Consider the following 9,400-nt stretch of genomic DNA (forward strand, 5'->3'; position numbering starts at 1 on the left):
CTCTCAGATACACACAAGGTGAATTTGTTTTTTATTGTTTATATTTTCTTCGTAAAGAATAGAATATTATTAAGTTTTTGTGTTATTTTTAGGAATATGTGAGAAGCATCACAATCTCTTTTGGATGTCATCACTCGAATACCAAGTCTATTCGGAGTCAATGTCGAGTCCTAGTTGAACTCCAAAGTCTACTCAGAGTCCTAAAACATCATGTCAGTAAAACGGGTATAACTCTCGCATACGAGATCCGATTGAGGCAATCTTGAACATTCTGAAAAGCTTATGATGACCCCTTTCGAATGGATCTATGCTCGACCAAATATTCCTTATAGTTTAGTCAGAGTCAAAGAAATAAGGTGTTGTGCCATCGTATCGGACCTTGTCGGGTCCTGTAATCGTGTTAGGGTCGGAGTTCAGGTTGTGTACGCCTTTCTCCACGGCGGCACAACCTATGTCGACCTCCTCATGTCTCTCCTATATATACACAATAATCGTCATAGTTTAGGCTTGGGGTTTAGCTTAGATTATTCTGTTTTAGACAGTATCGCCGTTTATCAGTTTGTTACACCTCAACTCGAGTACTTTATTGCTAATTAGCAATACTCAGATTGTATCTACCCGTTCTTGCTTGTGTTCTCAATTCGCTTGCAGGAAAAGCCTTCTTGGCGAGGTCAACGGCGTCTTGGCACGGTTGATAACCACGGAGTAGTTGTGTAGTGGTTGCGAGGGTTTTTGATCTGTTCTGTTCGGAGCTTTTGGATCATCAACGTCGAAACTCCACCAATCGACTTATCATATTACCTTTCGAAAGATCGGGCAAACGCGCATCATTGTCCCCATTGTTCTTGACCTCTCCAATTCCAGTTATTCCCAACAGAGCACATTCTTTGACACCGTTTGTGGCAAATTCACTCTTGGAGCTCACATCAACACTCCACCATCGCAAGCTCCTGCTGACCCTAAATGGGTGATGGTGGACTTTACTGTTGTTAATTTGCTCTACACTACAATCTCTAAAGAGGTTCTTGACCTTGTGATGAAGCCTGGTCCATTACCTATGACGTGTGCCATCGAGAGCCCCTTCTGTGACAATAGGCTCACTTGTGTTGTTTACATCGAAGACGAGTTCCGAAGCTTGTGTCAAGGTGATTTTTCCATTAGGCAATACTGTTCTTGTCTAAAAACTATGGCAGATGCTCTTTGTGACATTAGATAACTGGTTTGCGAAGACAATCAAGTCATCAATCTCCTTCGGGGCCTCAATCCCAAATTTTGCCATGCTTATTCCTATGATCACTTCCAAAGATCCCTTTGCCATATTGCTGTCTGTTTGATCCTATCTTCTCCTTGAGGAACTTTAGGCTCCTGAATTTGAAAAATAGGTTGTTGTGCAAGCTATGTTCACTGGTCGCTCTGTGGCTCCCGGCGATGGCACCTCTGGCAACACTGCCTCCCGATCCAACAACAAGAAGAAACAACCTCCCTGGTTGTGGGGAATCGTCAAAATTGTATTCTAATTAATCAGTAGGGCGATCATTTACATGATTATGACCACAATGATTAACCAGAATCCAACCCCGATAGTCATGGCAAGTGTTTTATACCCAAGATCGAAACACAAGCCTTTACAACATGATTTATCACATCAAGGTATAATAAAGAGCGAGTAATGAAATTATATTACAAGTCTTTAAGTTATTACATATTTTCATCCATTTACCGAAACGTATGCCAGGAGGACAAAGCACAACTTAACCTCCTAGCTGCTTAGAGATGCAGCGGAATATAAAGTCTAGTACCACAAAAGATAGGTGGAGCTTTTTGCCAAGCGGAACTACCTCAAAACAACATCGCCCAAGTAGATAGCACTACTCTCGCCCGTCGCCAACATCGGCGGACGTGATGTAACCGAAAACTATCTCTTACTTACCTGCAAAACTCATCAAAGCAATGTGAGTACGAAGGTACTCAGAAGACTTAATCCATAATAGATACATATAATAACTCGACTCTAAGAATAATGTATCTTGATGAATTAGCAAGGAATCGGCCATAAGGGTAAGTGAATTTGTATGCAAAAGCAAAATTCGACCCAAGTGTGTGAGCAGATACACCTAACCACTTATACCCTTACCCTTCTATCATGATATCAACAACATAAACATATATATAACTTGAAACATCTCAACTCATCATCAACCATCACAACTACTTCCCAACGAAGCATAACATCATTCCATATAGGGACTCTACGATTGATGCAAATGGACAAAAGCATACTCATAAATAGGAGCGCAGCAATTCGAATTGTTCTTACACTCTGCAAGGGATACATTATTACCCACATGACTCGAGTCCATCATTATCTTTATGAACATCAATAAGCTTAAGCTCATGAACGATGGTCGAACCACCGCTCGGTTTCTATTGAAGACGTATGCATCACTAAGTATTTTGGATAGCATTTAAGTTAGACAACAACAATGTTATACCAAGGCTGCAAGGATATGAATCATCAACAATTCAAGGTAGAAGTAATACATCAATACAGGTTCTACCTGCATACCCGATACAGACTCGCTAACATGCACAACATACATAAGCGATAATTTATCAATTTACACTCTACATGATCCAAAATATAAGGTAGAATATACTTAGATGCTTGCCTTGGTGCTGAACTTCACAATCGACAACAACAAACTTCGGATCACCCTCGATCACACCCGCGTCATGCTCTGGTCCTTCGTTCTCTAAAGAAGAGTGCATGCAATGCGATGAGCATGAATGAGGTACAATGAGGTATGATACAAGATGCATAAAGAGTGATGATGTAGTACAACAAGCTAAGAGCAGAAAGATAGAAAGAACAACGAAGTCTCCGATCCAAGTAACATCGGATTTCTGACTGGAGGTTGGAACTTCCATTCCATCGGACCTTCCAAAAATTCAAAATTCTCAAATGAAACCGCAACTCAGTTCAAAGCACATCCCATAATCATTTGTGGACAGCAAAAGATCCATCATATAGAAGGGATTCAATGATGAACACTGTTCACCAAAAGTTCTAGATTAACTTCGGATGACCCTTCTCTGTTCTGAACATCGTGACAACCCAGAAGTTCCGTATTAACTTCTGGATGACCCTTCTCTGTTTTGAACATCATGACAACCCGAAAGTTTTGGATGAACTTCCATATGACCCTCCTCTGTCTTGGTTATCGTGACAACCTAGAAGTTCTAGATTAACTTTCAGATGATCCTTCTCTGTTCTAGACACTGTGATAATCCGAAAGTTCCAGATGAACTTCCAAATGACCCTCCTCTGACTTGGTCATCCTAACAACCCAGAAGTTTTGGATCAACTTCCGGATGACCCTTCCCTGTTCTAGACATCGTGACAACCCAGAAGTTCCAGATGAACTTCCGGATGACCCTCCTCTCTCTTGGTCATCGTGACAACCCAGAAGTTCCGGATTAGGTCGGAAGTTTTGGACACCGGAAGTTCTAATGTTTGCCAGGGACCTCTCCAGCAACGATTTTAGCAGCTTTTGGGGTGGGGATTTTGGACCTAGAGCATCACCTTGACCTCCTCTACCGCGTGGGATAACATGCATAAGTTGAAACCCGCCCTAGCTATGTCTCCTCCAAGCAATGGTGGTGGCGGCCATGGTTGAGCTCTTTTGAGCTCAATGTCAGTAGTTCCGGCCATGAGAATGAAATGGGAGGGGGTTGGGGTGATCACTATGTCCTAGCAAGCTTGTGGCCTAGTTGTAGAGGTTGGGGAAAGGTTGGAGCTTGAGATGATGTTGGGGAGGTGGTGGCTGGCTTGAGGAGGAAGAAGATGCAGCCAAGGGGCTTGAGCTCGATGAGGGAGACCACCTCCATTGGGCTATGGTGGGGGAGCTCGCCTAGGGTCTCCTCCTTGGGCCTTGCTCCTCCTCTCTTCTCCTTCTCCTCCTCCTTTCTCCTTTCTCTCTTGGCTTGGTTGGGAAACAAGTGAGACAGGGAGGGGATCAATACATTAGATGGAGGGTACAGGGAGAGAGGTGAGGGAATGATGGGTGAGTCTGTAAGGAGTTTTCTTTTTCTGCTAAATATTTTCTCCCTGCTTGTTAACAAACATAAATCTAAACGGGCTCTAAAAATTACGCCGATTTTTGCAGTGATTCTATGAGTCACAAAGAACCCATTTTAACTATTTCCACTTACATGCCGAAGGTATAATTAAATATATAAATCTTCAAAAGAGCTACTTTTTAAAATTTGCATGAATTATTAGAGCTTCAAGATGACTTTCAAAAATTATATAAAAATCACCTAAATTCATCTTATCTAGTATACTTGACGTAGGGATTTGTTTCAGCCTTAAGTTGCATGGCAAGAATTAAAGTTTCTTAACAAAACATCACTTCCACTTAACTTCAACACTTCAGAAATAATTACATAAGCATGTTGCAAATGCATAACCATGATAACATGATGCTTATAATGCATGATTATGCTTAATGACATGTATACAAGATTTGGGATGTGACACCTATCTTTTAGCTCCTCCAACAGTGGCTACACCAGCAGTGGGTCCACTGTCCCCAGGGAGGTAGCTTGGTCATCCTCCACCAGTGCTTCGCCATGGACGGCCGACCTCAATCCGTGGACAGGCATGTTGCATGTCTAGTCTATGCCATGGCGTCCACCCAACACAGGCGTCCTTGGTCAACGCCTGGGCTTGCCTCCTACCCATCATGTTCTCATAGAGTCTCAGACTCCCCCATCGGTGCTATCGCCATGGGATCAGTCGGCACTACTCCGCGTACTCAATAGCGCTAGTGTCTCCTTTGCTCCTTCTAGTGGTTCCTCGGAATGGTTCTTAGACACTGATGCTTCCTCGCATCTCGCTACCAATCCCGGTATTCTTCCTTCTCCCGCCCCTCCTCTAATTCTCATCAAATCATTGTTGGTAATGGTGTTGTTCTTCCTATCACACACACTGGAGCCACACACATCCCTACTTCATTTGGTTCTTTAACACTTCACAATGTTCTTGTTTCACTGCATTTAATCAAAAGTCTTTTGTCCATTCTAGCTCTTACTCGTGACAACAATGTTTCCGCCAAATTTGATTCTCTTGGTTTCTCTATCAAGGACAATCGCACGCGGACAATGATCCTCTGATGTAACAATACCGTTGATCTCTATCCAGTCTGATCAGCATCTCCAGTCAGTCTCTCCGCTATCACCACCTTGAGCGACATTTGGCATCAACGGCTCAGTCATCCCAGCTAGGAGACGACTTTGGAGTCCTTTGTTTTCTCTCCTGTAATAAATCTACAAAGCACATTTGTCATGCTTGTCAGTTAGGTCCTTTTAACCTTCAATTAGCACTAGTTCCTTTCCTTTCTAGCTCATTCACACTGATGCAGTCACTAGCTATTCCGGATTTCAATACTATTTGGTTTTGGTCAATGATTACTCTCACTTCGTTTGGACTTTCCCATTGCAATTCAAATCCAAAGTTCTTCATGTGTTTCTCTCCTTTCACAACTATGTTCATATAGAATTTCAGTTTCCATTCTTGCTCTTCAAACCGACAACGGTCGTGAATTTGACAATCACGTGATGCATCAGTTCACAAGATAAACCTAAAATTTATTGGTCCCAAAAACTTCACAAGATAAACCTATATCAATTTCTATCTAAATATGCTCTAGATTTACCTAGTGTGTCTACTCGACCACTCAAAAGGGTTTGCAACCTATAGCCAATCCTAGCAAACTACTCTAGGAAGGTAAACATACAAATGTAACTTGCAAGTATGTAAACGCAGAAATGTAAATAAGGTGGAGAGAGCAAATTCGACACAAAGGATCTTTTTCCAGTGGTATCGATGGCATAAACGTTATCCCTAGTCCACGTTGGAGCAGCCACCTAGGCTATTGCTCCCGGTCGGCATCCGATCATGACTCTTGAGCCACCTAGGCCTTAAGTAGGTTGAGCCACCAAGCCACAAATGCAAGGCTCACCACAAGCCTCTTTTTCGATCACTTGTTGCCGTCTTCACTTCGAAGCTTGCGCCTCCAAGGCAAGGGTCTCCGTGTCCCCGTACAAGCTTCTTGCGACCGCTCATCACAAAGCTGGAGGGTTGACAAGCTTGAGCTACCAAGGCTCACGGTGCTGGTGAGTCACCAAGACTCCAAGGCACCAGTGTACCACTTGGTATAAGGTAGGATCACTACTTGATCCCCTCTCTAGGTAGCAATACCTAACAATAACTCTCTAGGTAGCAATACCTAACAATAACTCTCTCTAGGAATAACAACACTAATCACTCCCTAATATTGTGCTAATTGCCTTGGATAAATGTTGTTACCACTTTGGTGGCTTGGGTGTCTCCTCAAGTGTATGTGAGCTTCTCTGAACTTTAGCACCTTCAAATGACCGAGTGGAGGAGTATTTATAGCCTAAATCCTGTACACTAGTCATTGCTCCAACGGCTCAAAAAGATTGTGAACACCAGATGTTCCGGCATTAATAGTAGTACAAGCACCGGAACACCTGGCATGTACAGAAGCAACAACTAGCCATTGAACCCCCACTCAATCTCATTGTGAACATCGGATGTTCTTATATTACCTTGAACTCCATCACCAGACTATCCGGTGTATAGACTTAGGCCAACCGAGCCACTTCTCTTTATTTTGCATTTGTCTCGCGTGTAGATTTTTAATGTGCTGGAACATTTGGCGTGTACAACCATGCCAAAATTAACTGTTGCAATTACTCTAGTGTAAGTATCCAGTGTGAGAACCAGAACATACGGTGTATTGATCTTCAATCTTCAATAGTTGCAACCTCTTCTGAAAAATGCTCTGGCATAGCTAATCTTCATCACCGGACCATCTGGCGTGTACAAAACAGCCAGGAAGAATGCTCCGACTTGTACAAACACCTCCATCGCCAGATCATCCAGCGTGTATATTTTTCTTGGGACTTGTCCAATTCAATCCAATCTTTGTCTCAGCTTTGCTGACTTCTTCATATGTTGCATCCATGAGATCTACTAAAGCATATACTTGACAAACATGTTAGTCCCATTGACTATGTTATCATTAATCATCAAAATTACATATGCCCTAAAATGGCCATGCTTGCTACAATCTCCCCATTTTTGGTGATTGATGACAACACAACCAAAGCAAGTGACAAATAATAAATGATACAAATTGTAAAGAGCACAAAGCCTTACCTAGGGGTGGCAGCGGGTTAGGTCGGGTCGAGGCCCTGCGGGTTTCAGACCCAGCGGGGGCGAATTTGGGTGTAGAAACCGCCCTGTGGGGCCATCGGGTCGGAGCCCTGATCTGAGTCGGGTTTGGGTCCGGGTCTGATTTTGCACCCGTAGGTGCCATGTTGGCAAAAAAACCTGAGGACCACAAATTTACTCCACCATATCCTCCGACAGATCCAGACCTCCACTCCAGTCTGTCACACCCCACAACCAGATCTAGATCCTCCGCGTCGCTAAAGCCATGGGGGCTAAATCAAGCCGTGCGTGCGTCTCACCCTCCCCCCATGGTGTCTCGCGCTCCTCGCGTCGAGTAGCCTCGGGCGCTTGGCATCAAACGGCGCTCGGCATCAGACAATGCGGCCCCTCGTGACCGATGAGGACGGGATCGATGCAAGCCGAGAGCTGACAAGCAGCCCAAGAGAGACGAAGAGCTGCTAGTCGCACTGCTTGCTGATCGTAGGGATGAGAGAGAAGATTAGTTGTTGCGCTAGTTGCTGGTGGCAGAGATTTTTGGGAACCTAAAGGTTTGTTGCAGCTCAGAGAAGGGAGTTGTGTGTGTGAGTAGTGAAGAGAAAGGTACCCGTGCCTACTAGCTTGTTGGTTTTATGTGTTGCTGCGTTTGTGGTGATTATCAAGGAAGAAAAGTAAGGGAAAAGAAAAGAATTGTGGTCTGGTGTTGTTGATTGTGGCTCCAGACTGTTTGCAATCGAGAAACTAAATTATTTAATCATGGGATCGATGCGAGCCGACGAGGATGGGATTGATGTGAGCCAACGAGGACGGGCATGGAGGATGTCGCCGTTGGCGACTTGGATCTCATGGAGGAGCTATTACTGGTGCCGGGGGTTCGATTTCTCCATGTTCTGGCACCTCGATGCTAGTGCGTGCAATGGCCCTCTCTCGTCGCTATTCGACATCTGCAGCATGACCCCCACGGTGGCTCCCCCGCGTCAGCCGGTGAGGATGACAGGGACGAGATTGACGCGAGCCCACCATGGTGCGCGGTCTCGGGTCCCCGCTGGGGCCAGGGGCTGTTTTGCACCTGGTATCCATTTCAGCGCCGGAGCAGGTTTAAAGAATTGGGTTTCTAGTTGGGTCTGTTCTAGCAAGTCCCGACAGGGGGAAAACCCGTTGCCACCCCTAGCCTTACCACTTTCCTTGAATGCATAGTAAGAACAACCAATGATACAAAATTGTAAGAAAAATATCTCATCTTTATCATACATTGTTCTTACCTTTACTTTATTCTCTTTTTTTTGTGACTGCAATAGAGACAATTCTCTCCCTTTCTCCATTGCCACTATCTTCCTTGATTGACCAATGCAAGTGCTTCTTGCTTTGCACGCTTCTTGCCTTGATATCTGTCGAAGATTAATTCCTGATAATATGTCTGTAAATTGACTGGATACCTCGAGTACTGGGATTAATCACGAGACGAGACACATGATGTATATAGGTTCGGACCTCGAATTGGAGTAATACCCTACGTCCTGTGGGGATGTTTCTGCTGTATATTGATGATCTCGAGTAACCATTCGTTGGTTATTAGAAGCATCCCAAAAGCGCTTCTTCCGGTCTGCTCCGTTGCCAAGCTTCCATTCTCGGACACCTACATTCCTAACCTTTTTCTATCGAATTAGTTTATGTTTGTTCTAATTACAAAAAAGAACAAATCTTTTATTTTTGCAGGCCAATCGCAAGCAATGTGACTAAGTCTATTACAAGGAGTAGATCGAATCTAACCTAATCTAGGACTAAAGTTACCGAGTAGCTCCTCTGTTGGGGTCTTGATGCTTGCCTCTCTCTTGTTTTTTCTCCTCCCTCCTAGCCTTTCCGCCTTATATAGGGGTGAGGTACCGATTCCTGTCCAGCCGTAATCGATAGAGAGTTGTCTTCCTTGACATCCAAGTAGATAGATATGTTTTGGATACTGATCGTTCCGAGTTGGGTAACCCATCTAAACCTTCCTAGTATGTAGTCCCTTGATTACGGGTGTATCAGGTACCACTGATTCGGTTCCGTAATATCTAGAAGTGCCTAATACGTGTTGTACATACCCTGTCTGTGTATGATATACTCATTATACGCATATACCCCATAGTTAGATATTTGACA

This window comes from Phragmites australis, chromosome 2 (genome assembly GCF_958298935.1).
Source record: "Phragmites australis chromosome 2, lpPhrAust1.1, whole genome shotgun sequence".
In the NCBI taxonomy this organism is placed as follows: domain Eukaryota; kingdom Viridiplantae; phylum Streptophyta; class Magnoliopsida; order Poales; family Poaceae; genus Phragmites; species Phragmites australis.